Source organism: Glycine soja, chromosome 19 (assembly GCF_004193775.1).
Source record: "Glycine soja cultivar W05 chromosome 19, ASM419377v2, whole genome shotgun sequence".
Classification (NCBI taxonomy): domain Eukaryota; kingdom Viridiplantae; phylum Streptophyta; class Magnoliopsida; order Fabales; family Fabaceae; genus Glycine; species Glycine soja.
In genome coordinates, this window is record NC_041020.1 from 28,506,679 (window position 1) to 28,522,714 (window position 16,036).

At 34.7% G+C, this 16,036-nt stretch overlaps 1 non-coding gene across 1 annotated transcript; it reads left to right on the plus strand.

The window, feature by feature from the left end:
• Positions 1-12,341: 12,341 nt before the first annotated feature.
• TRNAT-UGU lies at positions 12,342-12,413 on the plus strand. Its single transcript has one exon. It is a non-coding gene; the product is annotated as a tRNA-Thr (tRNA).
• Positions 12,414-16,036: the final 3,623 nt, after the last annotated feature.

Consider the following 16,036-nt stretch of genomic DNA (forward strand, 5'->3'; position numbering starts at 1 on the left):
CAAGGGTTAAGGCTGTGTTCTCTTTTAAGTTTTGAAGTGCGAACATGTTTAGTCACTTAGGTAGGGATGGTATCAAGTCAAATTGATAATTTACATAGGATTGTGGATTGAATTGAGAAAAAATCATTTGAATTGTTGATAGGAAAGTAACTTGTTGAGTTTTAAAGTTACGAACATTTCTTATTTATTTTGAAGCAAGTAAGCGGATTAAATTTGTGCTTAAATATTGTTTTGGACTCATGCTAAGGTTGTTCTAAAGTAATTTTATGCACAAATTAGCTTCTTGATTTGCTAGAAATAAGTGTACAAATATATACGTTTACATATATAGATATGTGCGTGTGTGTAGGAAAATATATATAGATAATAATATAAATTTTAAAGAGAAAAAGGGAGAAAAAAAGAAAATTTTCAATGACTAGCTATTCTTTCTTCTTGCTTGCTTAGGATGACTGAAATAATAGTTGCGTATTTCATGCAAACTAACTTTTTATGGATGTGTCATTGCAGGCAATGGCTTCAAAGAAGCTTCTCACTAAAAGGGCAAGGAAGGACGCCGTAGGGGAGGGATCCAGTGCAACCCCACAAGCAGAAATTGAATTTGACGGATTTCGTTTCTAAAGTGAGGAGCATCAGCACCGCTTCGAAGCAATCAAGGGTTGGTCTTTCCTTAAAGAGAGACGGGTCCAGCTAAGAGAAGGGGAATACACAGAATTCCAATATGAGGTTTCTAAGAGGCAGTTGTCTCAACTGACAAAGCCCATGGCTAAATATAACCCAGAGATAGTCATGGAATTCTATGCGAATGCATAGCCCACCAAAGAAGGAGTCAGGGATAAGCGCTCCTGGGTACAGGGCCAATGAATCCCCTATGATGAGGATGCCATCAACCAGTTCCTGGGGCATCCATTGGTCCTAGAGGAAGGGCAGCGTTGTAAGTTCAGCAAGAGAAGTTAGGTCTCAAGATTTGATGAGGAGGCCATAGGCCAGCTGCTATGCTCCCTGGGACAGGACTTTGCACGAAGCATGATGGGAAGACAAGTGCGGATCATGCACACTAGCATGACCACCCTAACACGAATCTGGATGACGCTTCTCCTCAGCAACATCCTTCCCAGCGATCATAATTCTAATCTCCCTTTGCCAAAATGCCAGTTGGTCTACACTATCTTGACCCAGGTCAGTATTCATGTGGCCCAACTTATCTCGGATGCCATTTATCAGTTTGCAGGTATCACTCCTCCAAGACACCCAGTGGATCCATAAAAGTCCAATAGAGCACTGGGATTTCCGGCCTTGATCACGGGTCTCTGCCAATTCTATGGGGTTCCTGATGCAATCCTACCCCGCAAGGGCATTGGATAGAAGACTCCAAGTAGATTGGGCTAGAGATGCAAGAGAAGGCCCTAGGGTTCTCATGAGCCTTAAGGTAGATTTCAGGCCCATGGGCTAAGTATGAGCCCACTTATCTTTGTACATATTAGATTAAGGTTTCATTATTTGTGGGTCTTGTATTTAGGGCTCCATATTGTAGGTAGGACACCTAGACTAGTTTCTGTATTAGGGGTAGTTTTGTAATTTCAAATGCATTGAATGAATATTTGATTTGTATGTGGGTAAAAAAATTTAATTGAGTTTGGAGAAGCCCAATCCAATTAAATTTTAGAGGGGGAGGTGAGCATTTACTTGCTACACCCCATTGCCACATCATATAGTCACACTTTGTGCATGTCCTTCATGCTTTACATCCCTTATGACACCTAAGCACACTTAGTGGAGAATCTTGGACTTGATCTTGGATTAGTGGGTTGAACCATAGCTAAAATTCACTAATCATAATTAGTGAAATTTTGGCTCCAAAATTTGGCTCCACAAATTCAATTTCAAATTCAAGTAAAATTTGAATAGAAATTCAAATTTCCCTCCAATTTTGTGTGACACTTAGGCTATAAATAAAGGCCATGTGTGTGCATTTTTTCAACTTTGATCATTTGAGAAATACACTTCAATGTTCAGACCTCTTTTGAGGCACAAAATTTCGTGCTATTAACCGTCTTTGAAAGCTTTGTCAGACATCACATTCAAAGACTGTTATTTACTAGAAAACATGGCTTTTATGACATGTCAACATCAACGGTTGCCAAAAACCATCATGGTAGACAATGTAGTGGCAGTCTTGTAATTATGTTTATTAACAATGAATACAGTTTTTGAATAACCGTCTTGGAATTTTTAGTTTAAGGACATTTATTAGAAAAACCATAGTTGGAGAGTGACTATATTGTCGAGTTTCTGAAAACCGTCATAGTAGACCCATGAGTACAAACATCTTTGAATGGTCTAAGCTATTTCTCATATTCTCTCGATCAGTCCCCCAATCACTTTAAACTTAGAATCCTCTTTCAATTTGTCTCTCGACCAAACCCTCAAATACCTCGATTTCATAATCCATGGCAAGACCTTCTAAGCCACACTCATCTTCCTATGAAGCACTCTCCAATGCTTCCTGTGTGTCCGAGGAAAAGGATCAAGTCAATGAGAAGATCAATGAAGAGGAAGGCGAGGAGGAGATCGAGGTGGTGGTGCGCCCCACTAGTTTCGATGATGACGACGAAGTCACTGGTGAAAATTCGCCAGACTCTTATGAAGATCCCGCTACCGCCAATGACACCGATGATGACTAGGTCAAAGTCTCCTCTTAGTCTTACCATAATTTTCGTACTTTGTTACTCATTTTGTTTTGTTCTAGGGTTTATACTTTACTTCTTCTTTGCTCATGCATGAGTTGTTATTGAGATTCAAGACTGTTATTCTGTATTTGGAGTTGCGTGTTTACTTGCCTTGTGTGCCCGTGAAAATATGGTGTATACCTTGTGTGTTTACGTTAGCGGCTTTCTTTTTCCTATGACTTGAATTATTTAAATTTGGGTTTTTTTTTTATCAAAGTAGCAAAACTATGTACTGTAGTTTGTTTGGATTGTTCTTTTGGAAAGGTTTCTTGATAAAATTTTCTCTATTGTCATTTAGAAAATGTATGCAACCATTATGGGAATCATGTCTTTCTTTTTGCTTTCTAATTTGCAGCTTAAGAGAGCATTGAGAGGAATCAAGGTAGAAGTTACTTATGGAAGTAATCTTAGATGCCATTAGATCACTGGAGTCACAAAAGAACACTTGGAGAGTTAACATAAGCAAGTTTTGCTGTTGTTTTGATTCTAATTTTTAATTTATCAATATCTAATTTTCTTTTGTTATTGCAGCTAAAATATCATGGCACATGTAGAGAATCATGTGTTGAACCCAAAGCGGGTCAATGGAATATGATTGATAAGGTGAATCTCTAAATGCATTTTTTTTGTTTGTATAGAAACTAATACAAATGTTTAAAAATACTGCAGTGGCCTCTTTGAATGATCGAGTCTATTCAAGAGTATTATTTATCTTAGAAAATATGGTACTTGTGTGTTCTTTTTATGATGCTAAGTAATCTAATAATGATTTTTATGTGACATTCATGTTCAAGCTTAAAATTTATGTTTAAGTTATTTTATCTTTGTTCAAGTTGTATTGTCAATGTTCAGGTGAATGGATCTGTCATACATATGTCAGATATGGGTAGTGTGCTATAATGTAGTAAATACAAGGAATTATTAAAATTAAATTTATTTTCGATTACAGTATTGTAAGCCACTTAGTTCTATTATATAATTATTTGTTTGCAAAAAAATAAAGATTTGATCCCTTGTTATATTTTGTAGAAAATGGTTAATGGTGGTGCTTTGCAACATTGGACTTGCCTCAACTTTTCTAGAAAAATGAACCAAGAGTTGTCAATTCCATTTTATCATGAATTAACCAAAATGTGTAATAACAAGGGCATGACTCATTACTAGAAAAAAAACACTTTTAATATCGGTTATTTTGGACATTCAACATTGATTTTCAACTGATGTTGAAACAATTGTTGTTAAAAGTAGGTCATTTTTAACATTGGTTATAAAAACCGATGTTGAAATCCACTATACAACATTGGTTCTACCCAAAAACAATGTGATATAGTAGTAGCAGATAACAAAAAAATATAAGACATCAATTCTATCAAAACCAATGTTGATATCCACTATACAACATCGGTTCTACCCAAAACCGATGTGATATAGTAGTAGCCAATAGCCAAAAAAAGCATAAACGACATCGGTTCTGCCCAAACTGACATTGTATAGTACCATACAACATCGGTTTTGGGGAGAAGTAATGTTGTTTTTGCATTTTTTAACATTTTATTTATTTATTAAATGAACTCGAACCTGCAAATTAAAAACAGAACCAATCCAGACAATATACATTATATTGAAATTATTATTAAATAAATACTAATAAATACAATAATGTCAATACATAAATATCATCTATAACCTAAGATTTACATAAGTCCAACATTTGCAAAATTCCTTAAACATTACTTAGTGCTTCATTTTTAACTCTTAGTAAACATCTTGCCCACTAAATGCGAATTGCCTTTATTGTCTCTGGTTCCAATGACCATGGATCAAAAAAATAATGCATGATATGATAAAAACATAGCTTAATCAGTATAAATAATAACAACTATAAGAAATTAAATTAGTTTTGAAGTAAACAATTACCATTTCCCAATTATCAATGAAACCTCCTAGGACTATGGTTGACATCCAATGCATGACATAATAGTCATACTCAGTGCTTCCTCTTTGTCTATTATGCTAAATTCAATAAGATGTTCAAAGTTGCACAAAATTAGTGTACAAAGTAATAAAATGTCATTTTGAAGAGATCAAACATTGTTTAAATGACTTACTTTTATTGGAATCCATTTAGCAGTTGCCTTTTATTTACTTCCATGATTATTGTTGAATCCCTTCAAAGCACTAGTTAAGAGAAACATGCATGTATATTGTACAATTAAAATATTGATGTCAAATACTAATGATAAAGCAAATGTGTTATAAATTAGGATTGGTCTGTTAACCATTCCTTTCACGTAGTTTTCGGGCTTATTGTTGGGATCATTGTCTTTAGGACATATAACCACCAGTTGCCAATGTCCACTGCATTGAAGAAGATTTAGTTATTGTAATGCATACATTTTTTAAATTGATTGGTTCAATTTTACTTATCCATTTAGGTAGGCTCCTAGGTAGATATCTCTTTGTGAATTCTGCATCCATTTTTTAATATAATCCTCAGATTCATAATCCAATTGCCCAGATCTCTCTATGGACTATGGCTCAAGGAATCCATACATAGATACATAGAGGCATTCGCCAATCCCAAACTTAACTTATTCATATGCCTATTATTGTTAAAATAAAGTAAATTATGCATCAATTTAAAATAATCAATTAGGTAATGGACTGTAATTTAAATTTACTTACATAATCCACAATTGTATAGCAATGATATTCAAACATTGATCATCATGTGCTATTTACCCAAGATCTTCATGCTTTATGTACAAGGGACATTATCATTGTACACCCAAAACACAGTTGCATCCCACGACACTTACATAGGCTTAAGGAAACGTTGCGGGATCATTAATGTCATCTGGTATATGGGATCGTTATCAGGTTCTAGCCTATCAACAGGCTTCATCGGTCCCTTTGGTACATGTTTATCCTACACAGTTAATAAACATAAGTCAAAGACAATCAACACTTTATTTGTAACAAATCCTTTTTAAAGAATAATAAACACAACAAAAAGGAAATACCTTTTCTGAAAAAGGCTATACAAGATGTGTCGGTCAAACAAGGAAGGTGATAAGGATCTGTCCCAATAATTGAACCTCGTCAGTGGGTACAGGGATGCAAGCATCAACATCTCAAACTTCCGATCAACACCCACCTTCACTAGATCATTGCCCAAAGGGACATGGTGCACAGTTGTCAACCACTCATAAACTCTTCCATGGGAAACAAGGCGGGGAGGATTGTCATCAACATACAACCCATGCCTGTTTGATGCATCCGTCTCTGGGTCCTACCCCAAGGGATCAACACAACTTCCCTATATGCTGACATGAGCACCGAAAGAAGCTACCTCAGGCTCAACAAGAGGTATGATTCCCTAGGACTACATTTGGCTGAAGGACGACATTAGTTGTCTTGTCACTTTTTTAGTGATCGAACATAGATGTGCGGGAGCCTGCTGAAGCTGGTACAAAGTATTTCCTAGCCACCACACCAGTTATAGCAGCACAGACACAAACATTGTGCTTTGGTCACCCAATGGCAACAGTCAGTACATCCTGACGTCCATGGGCTACAAAGTTACCCTGTGCAGATTTCTCTTCTCGGAAATCCTGCAATCAACAAAATCATGAAACTATTTATGGACTATTATTGCTATTATATATAGAGACAATTGAAACTAAAAATTAACTTACAATCCCATTAGCAATTTGGTGTGCCGCCTCAGATGTCATATGACCAGATTTTTTTGTATGAGTCATCTTCCACTTCACGTGTCGTCTAATGGGAGATGGAGGATCAACAATTGTTTCAGTGTTCCCGGATTGGATTGCTTGCTCCAATCATTTCTTTTTTTTCCTCCATTAACTTTTGTTCAAGAAAATCATAACCCTCACGAGACAACATGTGAGAGGCCGTGTTTTTTTCTGCATCAATTGTGCCTTCTTTCTAACATCTTGTTAGAAATAGAAAATATATAAAAAAATACTTAAATCAATTGTAAATGTCAATTTCAAAAAGTTAAAGGACCATAACTAACCTCCCATGAAGAGTCTCTACAGCTTTGACAAAATTGGTTCCACTTCTCTTTGCTAAATTTGTACTTCTCATAGACTTTGTCATCGTTGTTCTCCTTGCCTTCTGTTAGAGCCCATTTAGAGGTCAAATCAACCTTAAATTGCCTCCAATGCTCTCCAACAGTCTACAGGATTTTCTTCTTCGTCCTTTTATTGGACGCTTCAGAAATATAAAATTTAGCCTCATATACAAAATGCATTGTAAAGTTAGTGAATAACAAAAATGTGTCGGATTATTATATCCAATTACCTTAACATACAATTTTCAATTGAAATACTTGAATGTCCTCCAAAATCAAATCCTTCTGAACTGTAGGAACCTTTTTCTAGTTAACATATGTAACATCCACCCTGTCTCGAGCAGTAATAAGTCTTTAATTTCTTTTTATGGGGACCATTAGATTTCTTAGTGGTATGATCCATATGAAACAGTAGTCTCTCCACCCCCACAGGTTTGGCAGACAATGATTTGAGCCGTGTGGCTTTTCTAGTTCTCTTTGACGTAGACAGTGAAGGTGTTGACTCAAGAGGAGTGGAGCTCGATGGTGTAACCATCTGTCTGTTAAAAAACAACATTAATTAAAGTTAACTCAAAGTATAGTAAGTTATGTAATTGTAAATATGGAAACAAGTACATATAAAAAAAGATTACATTGTACGATGTTAATTAATTCTACTTCATGATCATTACGATTTGCATGGATGTCATCATCTTCTTCTTCTCTATTAATGTTAGGCATATGTGTGGAGAAAGGAGTGTGAAAGGTATCAAGGGTTGAATTATCACCTTCAAGATTAACACCAATGGTTTTTCCGTGTAAAACCATTGACTACCTTTCATCACAAGGATCTTGAACATAAAACACTTGTTTAGTTTGTTCTGCCATGATGAAAGGCTCATTTTGATAAGCTAGCTTTTTCAAATCTACCAAAGTAAATCTGAAATCATCGATTCGCATACCGACATTGACATCAACCCACTAACACTTAAAAAAACACATAGTGAATTTAACATAATTAAGCTCCCAGATTTCTTCAATGACTCTAAAGTAAGGCATGAATGCCATATAAGGATTGTTATCATTTACAGTAGCAAAGTATCGGGATTCAGCCTTAAGACTAACCCCACTGTTTTTCATTGTATTCTTGTCATCTTGTGATTTGGTGTAGAATAAGTACTTGTTTATATTGTATACCTGGCAAGTTCTAACATTTCTTTTAGGCCCATTTGCTAACTTCCTTAACGTTTCAGAAGCACTATCGTTGCCAAAGATTTTATCTTTAAACCAATTTAGGAAAGTCTTGTTATGCTCTTTCAACACCCTATGCTTTGTCATTTTTGGGTTACCTTCCTTGACTAAGGCTTCATGATGAACTATGTATGACACAACTTCATTACTGTTATTCAATATATACAAATGAGCTTGTTTCAATTTCTCTAAACTCAGAGTCATAACATGAAGCCCTCATGAACCATTGCCTCCTACTCTATCGTCATGCCGAGACTTAGCAAGCCCAACAAGTTTTATCTTTTCAATGTACTCTGAACAAAACTCAATAGTTTTTTATGCAATGTACCTTTAAACAATGGATGCTTCAGGATGGTGTAGATTCTTTGTATACCTTTTTAAGATCTTCATGTATCACTCAACCGAGTACATCCACTATAAATAAAAGGGACCACACAATTTAATTTCCCTCACCAAATGAACCATACCGCAGAAGAACCAAATTGTGTCTTTGTCTGTGTCTATCTTATCTCTTTTGGTAATTCATTTTCTTTATGAAATAGGCAAACAGAGAAGCATAAATAATTGGGTACACAATGAGCACCACAACCACAATGCTTAATCTGTCATGCCGGAAGCCATATTAATCTCTTTAAAAGGAACCAACTGATTTTCGCTCCCCAAATACGAGTACCTCCTTCTCTATGTCTCCATATTGTGAAGTTAGGAGGCCATTCAAGGACCAAGCATTAGGACAAATCCAATAGCACCATACCCACCATTTAGGAATTTTCTGCATAAAAAAAATATTTGTTATGTCAGACTTTAAAGCATCTTTCTTATCCTTATTTTCCAAATTAGTGTTGTTTTTGTATGCATCATGCTATAATGAAAAATTCAAACAGTTTCTAAAGAAATAGTTTTTTATTTATTTTAAATTATAAAAATTAAATATATTAAAAGGATGGACTATTGCATGAGGCTCCCACAATTGCAAGGTCTAGAATGAACAAATTGTATGCAACCTTACTCTCATATGCAGAGAGATTGTTTCTATTATTAGAATCCATGACCAGAGGATGCCACAATACAAGAATTAACTTGAAAAAGAAATATCTTGATCAATGACCTGACAATATAACCTAATTGTCTTATTCGCTCTCGGTTCAATAATTATGATCTTGATAGTAGATAATATAACTACAAGAATGTGAAAATTGTAAATGCACTTACATATGGCTTGCAGATATGAATGTTCAAATGTCTTGTCTTGCATTACAATTTACGAAGAAAAAGTTAAATTATTTAAATCAAATATCATGGTCCAAAGTCTAAAGCAGTCATGTAGTACTATAATATTTGTTGCCTCACTTGAAATACAATATGCAATCTTTTTCCTCCTGTGATATGGAATCAAAACAGGGCTTTGGTCGATGTATTCTTTGCAAACAAGTGGTTCTATCCTTTGGTGAATTTAAAAAATTGCATGTCATACATTTTTTATGTAGAAGATACAATACTTATGCACATCTGTTTGATGAATGTGAATTTCATGTATATGATCACTATTAATATGATGCTGATATTGTTGTTCTTTCTTGTGCTCATTCACATGTCTGTGGTTTGATCCTCCATTTTTCATGTATTGTTTAGAATTTAGACATTGGTAAATGTTTATATGCTAAGAACATGGGAAAAACATCTAGGTGATCCATGTCTAGGGATAGAGTGGTATTGTCTAGCCTGTTTATGCATCTTTGTTAGTAATGCAAATTATTTAATATAACTCTTAAGTGATTAGGAGCGATATTAGGTGATTTAAGCTCTCTCACTTGAGAGATCATGGTTAGAGTAGGTTAGAAAATGTGATTAATAATCATATTCATGTTAAGAAGAGAAAAATCAATTACGATTGCATCAAGAGTAGTTCTGGTTAGCGAAGCCCCCAACACGTTCCATAACTCATCACCAACACCATCCCATAATTTTGAGCGTTTGTTTTCTTGACCTTTCATGTTCCTTGTTTTGCAGTTAATTTACATTAATTTATATTTATACTTAATCTATGAACAAGATTCGATTTGAGTCATAAATTGCTTAAACATTAAATATATACAACTCTAAGTACAAGCAAAGTTCTTGTTGGCTGGATTTTATTACTACCTGTACGAATTGGTATGTTTGCCAAGGAGTCAACAACAACATTATCTCTTGACCAAGGAATTTATTATTCACAGTGATCATGAGTCTTTGAAATACTTAAAAGGACAAAGAAATTTGAATAAGAGGCATGCCTAGTGGGTGGAATTTCTTGAACAACTCCCTTATGTGATCGGGCATAAGAAAGGTAAGAATAACGTGGTCGCTAATACACTCTCCCGCAGGTATGCATTATTGTTTACCCTTGAAACTAAGTTTCTTGGTTTTGAGTGCATTAAGGAATTGTATGAGCATGATGTTGACTCTTCTGATAAATATCAATCATGTTCTCATACTGCATATGATGGGTATTTGTTAAGGGACAAGAGATTTGTGTGCCTAAGGGTTCAGCTAGGGACTTGCTTGTTAGAGAGACCTAAAGGGGGCTTAATGGGGCACTTTGGGGTACAAAAGACATATGACATCTTGCATGAGTACTTCTATTGGCCTTACATGAAGTATGATGTGCATAAGTTTTGTGATAAATGTCTTGTTTGCAAGAAAGCTAAATCCAAGGTCATGCCACATGGTTTGTATACTCCATTTCGAATTCCTGAACATCCTTGGATTGACATTTTAATGGATTTTTTTCTAGGTTTGTCTTGGTCCAAGGGAGGAAATAACTTAATTGTTGTGGTGGTTGACAAGTTTTCTAAGACGGCTCACTTTATAACATGTAAGAAGGTAGATGACGCTTTTCATGTTGCTGATTTGTTCTTCAAGGAGGTGGTAAGATTGCATGGTTTACCTAGGAGTATTGAAAGTGACCAAGATTCCAAATTTCTTAGTCACTTTTTTCCAACTTTGTAGGGTAAGATTGGAACTAAATTTTTGTTTTTAGCTATGTCATCCCCAAACCAATGGGAAAACTGAGGTGATTAATAGAACTCTTTCTACTCTTCTTAGAGTCATTATTAACAAAAATCTTAAGACTTGGGAAAAGTGTTTACCACATGTTGAATTTGCTTATAATAGGGTTGTACATAGTACTACTCAGATGTCACCCTTTGAAATTGTTTACGGTTTTAATCCTTTGACTCCTTTGGATTTGTTGCCTTTACCTAACATTTCTCAATTTAAAGATAAGTCTGGGCAAGTTAAAGTAGAATATATCAAGAAGTTGCATGGGAAAGTCAAGGCCCAAATTGAGAAGAAAATATAAGGGTATACAAAGTATGCAAACAAAGGAAAGGAAAATGTATCATTTGAACCAAGTAACTCGGTATAGGTGCATTTTAGAAAAGAGTGGTTCCCTTCACAAAGGAAGTCAAAGCTTATGCCAATAGGAGATGATCAATGATAATGCCTACAAAATTGATTTGTCGGGTGAGTATGGTATAAGTCATACTTTTAATATGGCTGATCTATCTCTTTTTGATGTAGGTGATGATTTAGTTGATTTGAGGGCAAATGTTTTTCAAGAAGGAAGGAATGATGAGGATATCAAAGACCAGGCCGAAGCCCAGAAGGAAGCCCAATACCTAACACAAGGCATAGGAGGGCTTGTGACAAGAGCAAAAGCTAAAAAGACCCAAGAAACTTTGCAACATATAATGGCTAATCTGAGGACAATCTAATTGCATGAGGGGACCCAATATCTAGAGGCCTAAACCTCAAGCTTAATTATGTCTCACTTAAATACTAATGCATTTCAGTTATGCTTATAATGTTAAGATTTTATTTTTCTTTTATTTTCTACAAGTGCATGAGAACCGATTTTATTTTTCTTTTATTTTTCAGTTATGCTTACAATGTTGGGTTTTACCATTAAAGCATAAGAATTGTCTCTACTAGAGTTCTTCCTTAAACTATTTGATAAAATTTTCTTAAAATTATGTGGACTTTAATTTTTAAATTATTTAGATTAACTAAAATTTAGCGAAACTATATAAACTTACGAATTATTTTAATTTAAATCAAATCATTATATATTATTACCTTATCATTTTATATATTATTTCAGTTAAGAAATTTGAAATTAAAATAAAAAATACTAGTATTATCCATTAAGTAAGAAGATTCAAGTCATGTTTTAATTAAAGATCTTGAGTAAAAACAACCAATAAATGCAAAATTTGTTAGTTCCGAATTTCCGAACGTAATTCGCCCCTATAGCTCAGTGGTAGAGCGTCAGTCTTGTAAACTGAAGGTCTGTAGTTCGATCCTGCATGGGGGCATATTTTCTAATCTATTTTTCTTCTAATTAGTTTTTTCATAGTTCGATTCAGCATGGGGCCAGATTTTTTTTAAAAATATTTCTAATTAGTTTTTTCACTTAATTAATTTTTCCGTTTTGAAGCATGGAAATATAGCACTAAACCTAGTTGAACAAGAACAATCAAATACCAAATAAACAAACACGCCTCAATGACTTCAGCACTTCAAAAACTGCTGAGAAAATCACCATTCACAAGAATCATCGCTTCCTTCCACGCCTCGCAAGTGGAACCCCTTGCACGATGTCGTTTCCCTCTCTGCATCGAGGTTCAACGACCCTTATTTCAGCCATGTTCCGTAACGGAGTATTTGGGTTTGCCCCGTTGCAACGTGATTTTTCCCAGCTTCCGGTTGGGGTGGTTTGATGGTGTGAAGAAGAAGGGGAATTTGAAGATGAACAAGCACGAGTAAAAGAAGCTCAGAAAGCGGTGAGGAGACAAAAGAATTTGGTATCCGTTTTTTTTTTTTGGAATGAAATCATATCATTTTTATTTCAGTTTAACTTTCATACATTTTTTATATAAAGTGTCAACCAATCATAAGGTATGACGCGTAAGAAAGTTTTATGAAAATTAGCAAATTCACTTTGCACGACAATATATGTTTGAAAGATAAAGTAATTTTTAATTTTATTTTACACCCTAATTGTCAACCAATCATAAGTGCATGATTGAATCGTTACTAATTTTAAATGAGGGGAAGCTGAAAAAAAATGTGTGTAATTTACACGAGAATCAGTTACAATTAGAAAGTAACCTAGATATCACTTTTAAATAATTATCTTAAAAGTTAACAATTAACAATTTTTAATTATATGACATGATTTTTGGCCTTTTCTTATTTGGTTTGTTTTATTGTTTTAATTGAATGCATGTATGATTAATTCTATTAAAGGGGTTTGAGAATGTTTGTTAAGGTTAAAATATGTCTTTTTATCCCTCTAAAATATCTAAAGTTTATTTTTAGTCTCTTTAAAATTTTGTTTGTTTGACGTCCATACAAAATTATAATGTGTGACTTTTTGGCTAAGAGTTAGATTTGAACGAATTTGAACCTATGTGGCAAATGCATGTCCATAGAAAACTTGACACGTGTAGTATTTGTTCTCTGTTTCTCTTCCACATTGTGTAGCAATGGTGGAGCAGATTCTTGGTGACCACACCCTGTCATCAGAATGAAGACACCAGCCGTCACAATGAAGATGTCGATGTGGTTTGGATCTGGATATGGAAAAGAGGGTTCAACAGGCATGCGACAGAGATGGTGCATGAATGAGATGGTGACAACACGTGATGGAGGTTGGTGAGTGGGTGACGATGACCGTGTGGAAGATGGCGACCTGCTCCAAGATGAGGCCTAGGATGGGCTCATTAGCGGCAATGGGGGGCGGAGGCCAAGGTACTCATCATCGTGGTCCTCAACTGGGGAGGAGACATAGAGGAGCTAGGAGACAACATGTCACTTTATCCTCCCCATTACTTACATTTTAAAATTCAAATAAAAAAATGCCTTGTAGGTTTGGATTTGTCCAAACCTAACTTCAAGACAAAAAGTCACACATTTTAATTTTGTGAGGACCAAAAATAGACATTTTTTTTTTGCAGGGACTAAAAATGAACTTTAGGTATTTTATAGGGACGAAAAACATATTTTAGTTTTGTTTTAATATCAATATGTAGTGGGGTGGAGAATTTATGATGTACGATTATTGAAAATATCTATTGAATTGCATAAGATTATTCAATCTTATAGATTGTTGAGATGAGATCTTAGATTTTTTAGAAACTTTTTCTTTTTAAGTAAATGGTAAATGTCCAATTTGGTCCTTGAATTTGTAAAGCACCGACACGGGGTCCCTAAATTATCAAAAAATAAAATTGTCCCTCAATTTGTAAAATATGCGACAAATCCGTCCCACCGTCTATTTTCCTCTATTAATGTAAATGCCAAACCTATGTGGCACTGTTGGACGTATTTGAAAGCGATTTATTTTGTTGACTATGTTGCTGACTCGGATGGACTAAATTGTCATTTGACCATTGAAATCCAACAACTTCTTTTTCTCCCCCAACTAAGCTTTATATATTCCTTTTTTTATCGAGCTCCTTCTCCCCTAACAAATACTTCTTCTCCCCAAAGGCTCATTGTGCATCCCAAATTTCCCATTCTCAACCCCCATTGACTTTTTCTTTTCACTCATTTTTACATTCTTCTTCTACTGCACAAATGGATGGTGATGGCAATCGTCCAACAATTATGGAAGTCATGGTTGTTATATTCAATGTCATTGTCGATTGAGTCCCATCGAAGAAAGGTGGATGGAAGAGTTGAGGGAGGATTGATGACTTGCACAAGGAGTTGAAGACTATAAAATACTCTCTTTTCCTTTTCTTTTGTTATGGTGGTTTCTCTTTGGTTAGTTTAAGGGTGGTGTTTGGGTTGTTAGAAACCATTGAAATGGAAAGAAATGTAATACTAGATTCAGGGTGTAGCTGTTTGTAGTGGACTAATTTGGCATTTAGTAGTTAAACTCAGGGATTTAAATGACAATAAGTAAGCTTATTCAGGGATTGATTTGTTAGTTTTTTTATATATAAAAATGAGGCACTAAAATTTTATTCATTTTGCATTGTGCAATCTTGTTAAGTTTGTACAATGGAAAATTTCATAAAAGAACACATTTCGAGTGCCTCGTTTTACAAGTGTACTAGTCAGCAGCCACACTCTAGAAGTACATGTTTGACTAAGCAAGTCCACATTCAATTTATTGTCATGAAAATAAATTTCAAAGTTGTTGCCTTTTGGATCACCAACCCAATGTGGAGTCCATTTGTTGCTTTAAACCTTTTCTTTTTCCAACCTTGATTGTTGTGTAGGTACCAAAGGTCCCATCCTAGAAACCATCTTAAGATTAGCAACAAACATTTTTCTCTTAATATTATACTTGATCTTGACATAAGCTAAGAATAGGCTTGCTCCCAAACTTCAATATCTTGGCATTAAAAGCTTCACAATTGTTGTTGGCAATATTATCACATTTAGAATTCTCTAAGTATGTTTTTTTCCATGATTCCTTTTCCAATTTATCCAAATAAGCCCAAGCCTTGTCATTCTTCTTTTTTATAGCTTCCATATTAAAATTGAAGCATGTAATTGTTGTTGACCGTGCACACTTCCAAACTAACCCTCTTAATTCCCTATCTTTCAATCACACATAATCTATGTGGAACACCAAGCATCACCTCCTGGATGGCAGGTACTAGACCCTGCATGAATCAAAATATGTATTCAATAATTTGTATAAAAAATGACAAGTTAGTTCTTCAACATACAAATCGTTGAATTATAAAACTAACTGACAATTTAATCCACAATATTATGTAATACATACTAAACAATGAAATTAAGTATCTGACAAATTAGTCATATGAAATTTCATATGACAATTTAGTCCATCCAAGTCAATAGCACACTTATCAAAATTTTCGCTATCAAATATGTCCAACAGTGTCATGTAGGTTTGGCCATTTATGTTAATGGAGGAAACAAATGGCGAGAAACATTTTTCGTACTTTTTATAAAT